Source organism: Corvus moneduloides, chromosome 4 (genome assembly GCF_009650955.1).
Source record: "Corvus moneduloides isolate bCorMon1 chromosome 4, bCorMon1.pri, whole genome shotgun sequence".
Taxonomy (NCBI): Eukaryota; Metazoa; Chordata; class Aves; order Passeriformes; family Corvidae; genus Corvus; species Corvus moneduloides.
In genome coordinates this window covers 47578800-47591136 of record NC_045479.1, presented here as the reverse complement: position 1 = coordinate 47591136, position 12337 = coordinate 47578800, and the positions used below count along the sequence as shown (strand labels likewise).

Here is a 12337-nt window from a genome sequence, read left to right as displayed (position 1 = left end):
ATAGTCTCAAGTTGCATCAGGGAGGTTTAGATTAGATATTGGGAAAAATTTCTTCATGGAGAAGATTGTCAAGCACTGGAACAGGCTGTTTACAGAAGTGATGGAGCCACCATCCCTGGAAGTCTTCAAAAACCATGTGGATAGGGCACTTGAGGACATGGTTTAATGGTGAAAATGGTGGTGATACTACATTGATGGTAGGACTTGATGATCTTAGAAGTCTTTTCCAACCTTAACAATTATATGATTCTATGTATATGTTATAACTGGGTGGAAATAGCATGTAATTGCTAATAGTGCTAATAATTACTTTCATTTTGAAAGGTGGGAAAGTTGAATTTCTCACAGAATATTGAGAGTATTCTTTGACAAAAAAGCGTGGGAGAGAATGGGAAAGTTTTTGAGGAATGATTGCCTGAAGGTTAAATGGAAGGATGATACCTAGTGCCGGTGTATGTAGATTAATGTGTGTTTAGGTTAACCTATTACGAGCTTGTAACTTTGATGTTGTATGTTGTCTTTACATCCTGTTAAGACACAATACAGTGTCCTGCAGAGGGTAATTCAGAACTTTGAAGCTAGATGTTGAAGAATCTAGCAGTGAGATAGTATCCCTGAATGTCTAGATGTCATGTATCAAAAAGTGATACAAAGTGTCTCATTTGGTGTTCATTGTCATTCATGCAGTTTTCATGAACTCTTACATATTTTAGTGAATGTTCATGTAGTGTGGTCAGTGGAGAAGTGTGAAGTATTCATGAATATACATGCATATTTAATAACTACTCCCAAGGGTATCTTCCTCTTCTGGCAATTTGTATATTCCAGCTCCTGTACTTGTGAAACAAATTGTGTAAGATTTGGCAGCCAGAGAGACTTGCACAGAAGACAGTTCTGGAGGCTGGATAAGATGCTTCATGTTTGCAACGCACAAACATGCACGCTCCACTCTGAATAATGCACAGCCAAAATTTCATTAGACTCTTGTCCATGGGAAGTTTTTCTATTCTGTCATCAATCGGGTAATTACCTTCTGTTCTTTTTCCCACAGAAGACTTCTTAGCTAGATCCTGTGGAGTAACTGTTTTGTGCCAAACACCTGTACAGTCTGGCCCTACAGCTAGTTAATCTGTCCAAAAAGATCTCTTTTAGGTCAAGAAGTGATTTTCTCATGGTATAAAGTCAATCTGTTGCCCTGAAATTGTCACTATTTTTTATTTAATAAGAAAATAATGCCATGAAGAAGAGTAGAAAATGCTCTTTGACACCATTTTTCAAATTCAGATACTTTTGTTCTATAAAATAAATTAAAGCTGCTTTTGAGCGTGGGCTGATGAAGAGAATGCAAAGATAATTTTGTGCATTTCAGTTTTCTCACATTTTAGCTTACCCTTTCCAGAAGAAATTAAATAAAAAATGAGTTTATATACACATTATTGTGGTATTATTGTTATAAGGATCTATCAAAATCACTTGTTTCAAAGACATGTCATTATAGCAGCAGTTCACATGCAACTATTTGCCAAAACAAACTTGAAAACATTATTCTGACTAGGAAAATTCTGTTCATTATAGCAGGAGTTGGAGGCATTTTCTGTAATTACTTCTCCTTCAATGATTTTTATGTTCCAAAAGGAGACTTGCAATGCTTGATAAACCTTAAAGAGAAATGCCAACATAGTTTCAAATGGTACCTTGAAGAAAAAGCTGCTAGAACATGTCTTAGGAACATAGATCAGAAATCTTTTGTTTTCTTTCAGTTTTGCTTAAGATGGCTAGAAAGTGGACAAAAAAAACATTACAGAATTCTATTGATTGTATTAAATGTTTGGAACGTTTAAGCTTGAATATATATTTTCAAATATCAGAAGCAGGATTCCACATTAAATGCTTGATATTAAATGATTTTGGTTTTCTCTGTCATCTGTTCATGACAGAGACAGAGAGAAATGGAACTAATATTTTTCATTTTGTATGATGTGCTCATTTACTAGGACAAATCCTCTTTTCTCTATAGAAGCACATATGGCAGAAGGAAGCAAAATAAATCTGGTTCCTCTTTGTAGAACGGAACAGGATGTGGAAAGCTTATGGTAGAGTGTAAGAGGACTGAGCCTTTCACATTAGGGACATATGCTTGAAGGGGATCCATCTGTACTCTGTGCAGACGTGTTTTCAGGGCTCTGTGACTGCACTGGGCAGGAGCCAAGGCTGCTGCTGCTGTCAGGGGCTCCAGCCTCCTCCCAGCGGGGGCTTGGAGTGAGTGAGGCTTTTGCACCCTCCTGAGGGCTCCTTTGTCAGGCCAACCTTCTTCAAATTGATGTTTAGTTGACTCTGTATTTTCAGAAAATGATTTTTTAAAATTCTTTCCTCAGATATTTGCTGTGAAAAAAATCAAAATATCCATTCTTGAGATGAGATCAAATGCCTCCCAGGAATATATTTTCATGGGTGAATTTTGAACCTCTTCATAGTAGAGATTTTAATGGAAACTCAGAACAGAAGTGTTAGTTTAGTGTGCAGTTGTAATATGTTTTCTGAGCAGAATAGCATGCACAGTGCAGAGCTTTAAACTTAAGTGACAGCTGAATAGGAAAACAGGAACATTTCTTACTCTTGAACTTCTCTATCCTTAAGCCTGTGCTTAGCATGAGATTATTAACACTTTATTTTAATGGAGAATTGTTGGACTCCAGGTGAATAGAAAAGTGATTCAAATTCAAAAATACGAAACTGCATAAAATAGCTACCATTCACTGACTGTAATTGTCTTTGGTCAAGGGTCTTTTGAGGTAGTTTGAATCAAATTCAAAGCACACAGTTGCTGACTAAATATAATCTTTTCGTTACAGGGAGAAGGAGGTTTATGTTTCTTGTTACTAGGTCATCTTGCTTTTATTTAATTTCCTTTCGTTTTTCTTGCCCATGTTGTCATTGTCAGACCCAGGCAATTGCTGTAGCAGAGCAGTTATAATAACACAGGAAAAGAAATTCAATCATATTTTTATGTAAACTGCAGAACTGACACGGTTTATTTTGACTAGCTGCTTCCCTGCTGCTTTCCAGGTATTGATAATATACTTCCGTGTATTATCAGATCTGCCACAGCTGAGGTCAGTATGGATTAAACTTCACTACAGTATAGTAATAGTATGAGATTGCTCTTTCAGTGCACTGAAATAAATATTTTCATTACTTCCTTAAAATAAATGCATTCGGTGCCTTGAAGGTAAGCAAACCCATAAAACTATCTTTAGAAGTCTTCACCGCATGTAAATATTTTCTTCTTCCTAGTGAAATATTTTTACCCTTTTATTTGCCACAGTTTCTGTCCTATGCTACTCTTAATGCCAATAAACACAATTTTTCTCAGGGCCAAAATCATCTTTCAACATCAATTTCTTGCTGTAGACTCAACAGCTCACTATTTGTGTTGCCACAATCTGTTCTACTTTCCACGTGCTGTGCTGCTAGTCCAGTCTTGTTCTCAGAGTAGAGTCATGGGGACTATCTCCAACTGTGGAACATAGACAGACACACTCCAGCCACATCCCCATTCTATTTTAATCCTAACTGCCCTGGAAGGGAAACCTGAGTGCCTGTGCCAGAGAGGAAGTCTTCATGTCACCAACTGTAGATGGTCAGGAGAGCAGAACTTCAGGACCATTGCAGAGGCCACTTCTTCTGTTCTAGATGTGGTGGTCAGGATGTGTCAGTCTTAATCAGAATATGAGAAGGCATAATGAGCATACCGAATAAGTGTCTGTGTCTGATAATAAACCAGTTAATAATAAACTCTCCAGATACTGACTAGAAATAGGATACATATGGATCTACATCTGCAGTGTAGGCCGAGAAGATTGTTTTCCTGCCTGATCTTAGGAAAAAAGAAAGCAGATTATTATGCTCAAAGATGCTCACAGTTCCTTCTTCCAGTATTGTCTGGAATTCTGTATTGTAGTAGGCATAGCTACTCTGCTTGAGGCAGAAAGCATTTTTCCCAGTGGTTTCTTTAAATAAAAAACATCCTGTCCTTTTGCTGGCACAAAAAAAATTTGGTTTTGCAGTGTCCACAAGAAATGTGTGTGTCTGTGTTGGTGTGGTGGTGTTGTTAATCATTGTTCATTTTCCTTTTGTGTACTGCACAATCAAGTCATCCTAGTTGGAGATTATAAGCCCTTCAAGCAGGTAAAAGCTTTTGTTTTCTGTGTTGAATGGTTTATACAGTGTTGGCAAATATTGCAAATAAGGACTAATTGTACATTATACAATGCAAATGGATTTTTGGGGTAATTTAATTTTACGTAGGCAATACAGGAGTGGCTAACTGGGTGTAAGTCATTCAATTCTAGAAAATATATGAAAGGTGAGTCAGAGTAAAAAGTGTGAAGTTATTTTCTCTTTAATACCAAAGAATTAAAAAAATATATATAGTTTAAAGATAACAAAGTGATAAACCAGAGAAGTGATGGAAACTAAATCTTAATAATTTATTTTCAAGTTTTTTGGTGAATAATGTTTTGTCTATTTTAGTCCTATGAAGTCTTTAATATGTCTTGGGAACCCTGCAATTAAATTTGAGCAAACCATTCAGTCTAACTGACTAAATGACTTATTATATATTATTATTAGGAGTTTAAAACTTAACTCTTGTTCATAATGTTGATGAGAGGAAAAATGCCCACCAGTTTTGGCCTTGTGAAATTTGAAAGTAGTTGTAGTTTCTTGTTTGGCTCAAAACTTCCATAAGCTGGTCTTCATGAATCATCAGCTTTTTAGTCTGTTTGCATGACTGCAGAAAATTCCTGATTTTTCTTTTTAATTTTTTTCTTGTCTCCTTTTTCCCTTTTCCTTTCCCTTCCTTTTCCTTTTCCTTTTCCCTTTCCCTTTTCCTTTTTCCCTTTTTCCTTTTCCCTTTCCCTTTCCCTTTTCCCTTTCCCTTTCCCTTTTCCCTTTTTCTTTCCCTTTTCCCTTTTCCTTTCTCTTTTCCCTTTTCCTTTCTCTTTTCCTTTTCCCTTTTTGCTTTCCCTTTCTCTTTTCCCTTTCCCTTTCCCTCTCCCTTTCCCTTTCCTAGTCATGTGAGACTCACAAAGCATCTTTAAGCTTATTTTCTTTTACATGCAAACTACTTAGTTTAGCCTTAAATGTAATAGGCGCTTTACATGAGCCTGAGAAGTTCTATTTTCCTATACAAGTTTGCCATCTCAGAAGGAATTCACACAGAAACTAAAATGCAACCGTCTTTATATCTGCATCTATGTATTTATTAAATTAATGTAATGTGTACATATATGTCTATATGTAATGTAATATAGCACACACACATTTGATGAACATTTTTAGGAATAGTGGGGTGTATCTTTCAGGTCACTCTGTGATTTTGCACAGTGCAGCCTAAAGTTGCCCAAACGGAAAAGCTCAGAATTCACCTGGGTCAGGGATCTTTTCCAGAGAGACAAGACCAGTATCATTACTCCCTTTCCCTTAGCAAAGGGCTGTTAAGAGCTGACTAGAGAGTACCAACATGCTGCTTTTATTGCTAATCTAAAGGCCCACTTAAAAATCTCTGTAGGTTATAAAAGCAGTCATGTTGATCTCTTGGAGAGCTAGTTGAATCCATGACTTCCTGAATGCTTAGAGAAAAGGAGAATGTTACAGAGAGCCATTGATTTAGGTATAGTTAGATATCGAGTCTATCATGTCAAATATAATTTCCCGCAAGTCATCTACAAGATCTGTTTATAAATAGAGGAATCATTCTGGAAACCACTCAAATGCTGTCACCACTGGAATATGTTATATTTATCTCAATACTTCAAGCTACTAAAATTATTGTAGTGCTATAATGGTGCAGTGGGGTAAGATCATGCTTTATCCTTATTTCCCAAAGCTTTGGGAAGAGTAGTTAACATACAGATGTGTCAAGTTCTTTATTGCCCTTTCTTTAAAATCTAGTAAAAATAAAATAAATTTCAATGAGGTTATTTTGTTTTTATCTTACATAGACATTCACTTAGAAATACATAAAGAGTTATCCCAAGAAAAGCACTTAGTATTTCTCATTGGTATGTGAATATAATTAATAGAACTAAGCGAGTGGAAAAAATTGACATTTCAATAACTGTCCAATGGACCCTGGATTTACAGGTTTTTTGCAGCAATGTTGATCAAACTTGGATCTGACAAGCATAAAAAGAAGTTGCCTGTAAGTGGGAATGGTTATTATTTTATATTTGGATGTGAAGTAGTCTTGTCATAATTGCAGTCACTTAGAATTGTAGAAGTATAGAATATTCTGAGTTGGAAGGGATGCATGAGTATCATTGAATCCAGCTCCTGGCTCTGCACAGGACACCCCAAACATCACACCATGGTGCCTGAGATCCTTGCCCAAATGCTTCTTGAACTCTGTCAGGCTTGGCCCTGTGACCACTTCCCTGAGGAGCCTGTTCCAGTGCCCAAACCACCCTCTGGGTGAAAATCATTTTCCTAATGTCCAGCTTAAGCCTCTCCTGACACAACTTCAGGCCGTTCTCTCGGGTCCTGTCACTGGTCACCAGAGAGCAGAGATTGGTATCTGCCCCTCCTTTTCCCCTCATGAAGAAGCTGTAACTGCAATGAGGTCTCCCCTCAGTCTCCTCTTTTCCAGGCTGAGCAGACTAAGCGCCTTCAGCTTCTCCTCATACAACTTGCCCTCAAGGCCCTTCACCATCTTTGTAGCCTTCCTTTGGACACTCTCTGATAGCTTAATGTCTTATATTGTGGCTCCCAAAACTGCAAACAGCATTCAAGGTGGGGCCATGCCAGAGCAAAGTGCAGTGGGACAGTCAAAAATACTTTTCTATGTTGAGGTTGGCTATGCTTTCAGTCTGTTGTATTTATCTAGTTGAAAGGTACAACTCACATTTTGCCCTTTAACTATCTATCCATGCTTTTTTTCATCATTTTTGTGTGTATGTAAATGTAATATTTATAAAGGAATACTGATGTCACTGGAGGCTGTATTTATTTATTCGCAGCATCACCAATGTTAGATTGTGTGTATGTTTGCCTTGATCAGTTGGGTCCATCCTTGAGGGTGATTTAATTTTTGCAAGTGCTTTATTAGTAGCCTCTCTCGTAGAGGAAAGAGCCCAAATACCACTTTGTTACTTGACCTTGTAGAGGTCATTCATGCCAACTTTATTCCCATGTGCTATCAGTGGGCATCTTTCAGTTAGTAACAACTTGCCAAAGTGAACATAATAGTAGAGGTTGTGTTCATGTGTCATCCCACTGTCATTGTGGGATTTAAGCTTTTGTAACCCTTGTGTGGTGCTGGGCAAGGAATAAAATTGTTGTCAGTCTTGCATGTCACATTAATTTGTGATAGACTGAATTAAAATAGCTGACCCATGGTAGCACATGTATGACTCCATACAATATATGCTACATTTTCCTACTCCTGGAAATAAAATTATATTAATCAGAGTATACACTGCAGAAAAAAACCAGGGATGTAATAAAGAGGTAGCTGGAGTAGGGTTGAAGATGGTAAAAAATATTCATGCTGACAAGTGTGGGCATGTCAATAGGTGATGTTGATTAGAATAAACAATCTGCACTGTGAGATTGATGTCTGCCTGTATTACATTTGTATAATTCATGTCCATTTCTTCCAGATTGAAAACTGAAATGGCATATGATGAAATATGGACATTTCAACATTAATATTGAACAGTAGCATCTTCAATATCCAGTCAAATCACACTGAAGATAGTATCAGTAAAAGAAAACTGTTTGCATCAATGTCATTTTAGAAATTACTCTGCTAGGCTCCTAAAAAACATTTTAGACAATGTTACTGGTTTCCTTTAGAAGAGTCATAATCATAAATGCTTACTTGTCAAGAAATAAGCAGGAATCATGACTTCGCTTGTTAAAATCCAAACAGATGCCCTCACTGATTTAAAAATGGCTGATTGGGAGAAGAAATGTTTGCTAACGGAAGTAGTGGGATAACAATCTGTTTTTCACAATATACATGACTATACACTATTTTTTTTTCCTGAAAGTCTAATTTCAAAGTCAGGACCAGAAAAGCACCCCTGTTGTCACACACCATATTATTTTTTCTTCAACTGATGTTAACTAAAATTAAAAAAAAAAAAAGGCAAAAGAAATGAGAAGTTTAGTGGAAAATGATATGAAAATGATTATTATATTGCCGTTTTCCTTGTTTGCTTAAAAGCACAGGGACAGGGTAGTGCTGAAGTTGCAGGACTGTGTTCATCTGTACAGTGTTTATACTACTGGTGAGTGCTCATTCTCAGCAGAGATTGATTTCAGTGGGCAGACAAGTATAACTGCTCATCAATGTTGATAAAGGTTTTGCAGTTTGCCAATGTGATTCGATTACAGGAAGATACTACAGCTACCTCTGTGACTGCAGTGTGTAAGTTATCGTATCGCATATCAGCGGTGCCTAAAAATATATGGGAAGTGTACAGTGGTGACTCAGGAGTGACAGTTGTATCTAGTTCATTATTTGTGTGTTTGCTACATGAGATGCCAGCTGTATAAAGCTTGCTTCCACTTCTTAAAATGGAGAATATTTCAGCTGATTTTCTCTTATCTGAGAATCCAGCAGATGAACTACTATTTGATGAAATAACTGGATATTCTTCCTTAAGTTCCTGTCTGAATAGAGCATTTAGAGAAGCTGAAACTGTGCTCATCAAATAACAGTATGCATTTCCGAGGAAGTGACTAGAATGAACACAATTTGGTACTATGACATAGTGTGTTGATCAGTAATGTTCTGGCATTTATTGGGCAATAGTACAAAATTTGCTCCCTACACATGTAGGAAAGGAGGCTAAACAGATCCTTTGCTTCACAAAAATCTGTCTCTGGCTATGTCCAGGATCAACATCGTATACTTCAAAAAAATTCTCAAGTTTTATCCTGCAATAGGTTAGTCTCTTTTTTTGTCTTGTATTTGAGGACTCTTCTTTGGAAATGGATGCAACATTCATCTAATCCCAGGCTAAGTATCTTTTTCTGTAATTTCTAACATTTTCTATCCTCACAGTACTTAAATAAAGCAATGAACACTTCTTTCCACTTTTTGCTTCAATTTCTGCCCCCTAGTGTATATGTCATATAGTCTTCTGTTTTTGCTTTGTCAGACAAACCAAATTCCATTAGTTGCTTTTTGTGAAGTGAGTGTGACTTTCAGTCTTACTATTACCTTTCCTTGTATGTGTTTTTGAATTGCCTCAGAATGGACAGCTGGATGTGTATGTGGTATCAAAGTGGTACTTTCTGTTCTTTACTGCAAGTAGGTTATGCAGGTGTCTTTCACAGCTGCATCATGGTGATGACTTCTAGTCGCCTTGACAGACAATTATGCCACATTTTTTTCTGCTGCTTTTTTGTTCTTTTGGGATGTATATTCATCTTGCATAGGTGGTGAAAAGAATTTAATTTTTTGCCATGTTTTTAGGACAAGACTGCAAACATATGTGGTTTATAAACTGTAATAAAAAAGCCTGGTGCATCTTTAAGTGCAAACAAACTGGTGATTACTGATGAGGTTTTAAACACAAAATTTTTAATAACCTTCATCATATTTTTAAGTACATCTATTTTAGCAATGTGGGCTTTAACAGTAGTAATTTTTCTATTGAAAAAACCCTTAAGGGCACATGTGTACCTTTTTTTCTCCATTGAAAGAGACTGTTGTGACAGGCTCTTGTTTCTATATGAAATATTTTATGCTGTACTGAATCTAGCCTTCCTCAAAAAGTACATGTAGTTCTCCTTGCCACTCACATCTGCAGAAAATGTCTTGAATGCTCATCTAGAGAAGCTAGAACCATGACAATATGGGTGAAATCTATAACTGACCAGTTAGAGGTAAATTGCCAGTCAGCCTATGGCTAGGTTGGCTTAATAAAAGGGCATGATGATATAGAGATTTTATTTCTTAATTTCCTACACAAATAAAAGAGTATTTTTTAAATTGAATATTGCCTTAAAGCAGTGACACAGTACACAACTGTAGTCCAGAACTTATTTTTAATATCTCTTCAGTGCCTGTAGCATTGCACACAAACGACAAAATTTTCAGTTTGCACTGAGAGTGCTATATGTATGCAGAACAGATTTTCCTGAAGTTATTTCTGAGGTTTGCCTGACTTTGACTGAACAATGCTATCTACCTTCAAATGTTCAGTTGGACCCTGTTAGAGTCAGCTGCAACCAGAACACAAAGATGTCGCACATGGACTGAAATCCATGACTCATCTTAGAATTGGTTAGCTCAGTAACTTCCTGCTTTTTAAAAATGTGAAAGCCTTTTACAATTTTCTGATGAAGTGCAGATGCTGAAATAGTGCTCCCAGTCTATTGAAAATAATCTTGCATTTCACTGTCCCCTTGCACAGGCTCCTTAAAGAAACCCACAGCACTAACTCCTCTCCCTCTCAGTTCCCACACCACTATTGCTGCCCCAATTGAGCCCCAAGGTTTCATAAATTACTTGCATGTGCCCTCTATATCTTTAAAAGTTTTCATCTTCTATTGTTCATATCTGAGGTCTCTGTGTTAGAGAGAGTGGCTGTAGGAAGGACTCCATCCAGGATTCCAGAAGTTTCTCTTCCTGGCATACCAGTTGTTTTTAGGGAGGGAAAATCGACTTCCAGGGAATTCAAACTGAGTCAGCATGCAGCCACCAGGATCACGAAACCCAGGAAGTTTCCCCCTGCTGTCCAGCCATACCCCTTAAATATTACATATATGCTAACCTGATAGTTCTTGTATCTATTTTGAGGACCTATAAAATGTAGAGCAGTAGTCTGCTTGCTGCAATATATCAGGGACAGCACTGACATGATCTAAGTGAAAAAGCAGGACAATAATTTTTGGAGCAACATTCTGAGTGGGTATGAGTGGAACAAGATTGCATTTGCTAAGGGCAGAGAAACTGATGCTGCAGCAAATGAGACATGTGATGCTGAGTGTGCAGTTGGGATTTTTAAATGTGTGAATTTCCAGAGATAACAGAAGTAGAGAACAGAATATCTTAAAAAGAGAAGTTTTTTTGAAGATGATACCGAAAATTTATCCCCCTTGAGGGTGAAGTAGGAAATAGGCAAGAGTATGATCTTGTATTGAAGCAAGCAAGCAGGGTGCGGCAGCATATGTGGAGAAGCAGTGGTATTTTGAGAAGATCAAGTCTGTTGAAAGTTTTTGGGGAAGTGGTGGATGTGGAGAAGAGCTGAAGTGGATAAGCAAGGAAATGAAAAATATATCATTTAGGAGGTTAGGAAGAAGGTGATTCAATTAACATAGAAATTAAAGCTAAGACAGGAGAAGAAGAGTATATAGAAACAAGAACTGAAAAGGGAGCTGATAGTGAGCAGTTGAACATAAGTACATGGACATAAATACACGGAAGAGACAGAGGAAAAGAAAGGAGGTCACTGCTCTGCTGTTCCAGAAGAAGAGATAATGGATACAAGAAGTGATGAGGAGGAGAAGATCAACATATCTTCCTCACCATCTGTTCTGACAGTGGAAAGGCAAGTAAAGAAGTTATATCTCACTGGAAGATCTGTGTCTTTAGAATTGACAAGAATTTGGAAAAAATTAAGTATGTAAAGGCTCTGGATAGCTGTCATGTGACACAACTGCAGCAGAGGTGTTATTTAGAGGTATTATGGTATCAGGAATAAGTTGGCTGCAGAAAGGCTTGTTTAGAGGAGATATTACTGGAGCTTGAAGGAGAATGAGAGATCTAGATGTGTTCTGAAGGAAGATTAAGAGAATGGATCACTGTGGTGGTGGGAAAGTGGTGGAAACTGTGGACATGTGAGTGTACTTTAGGGATATGGGGGGTCAGTGGGTAGAAAGGAGAATACAAAGTGAATCTCAGTAAAGGCATGTGATTTGTGCTTTTGCTGAGTGGTTATATTTTCTGTTTAGCGAGAAACTTGTATATAGTTTGAAGTTTCCAGAAAACAGTGGCATTCCATCACATTTTCATACATGATTAAATAGTAGTGTAAGATATAAAACAATATGTAAAATGAGCGCTATGCATTGATTTGTTTTAATTATGTCAGCCTTTTCTACTGCCCTATAAAAACTTAAAATTTAATATATGCTACCTTTATTTTGTGCCCTGGAATAGGTTTTTTGCTAAAACTAGAAGATATTACTTCAAACGAGTTTGGGCACATTGATTAAGAAGTCAGTTCAGTTTTCCAAAACTGAAAATAAAATATATTGTTTACTTCATTTTAAGCCAACCTAATTACAGTATTCCTGGCTGTAGAGTTGCATTATTACC

At 37.1% G+C, this 12337-nt stretch overlaps 1 protein-coding gene across 3 annotated transcripts in view; it reads left to right on the top strand.

Annotated features, from left to right (window-relative positions):
- The window catches only part of IMMP2L (inner mitochondrial membrane peptidase subunit 2), a 426380-nt gene that overhangs the window by 249611 nt on the left and 164432 nt on the right, over positions 1 to 12337 (top strand). The gene's annotated exons all lie outside the window — the stretch shown is intronic.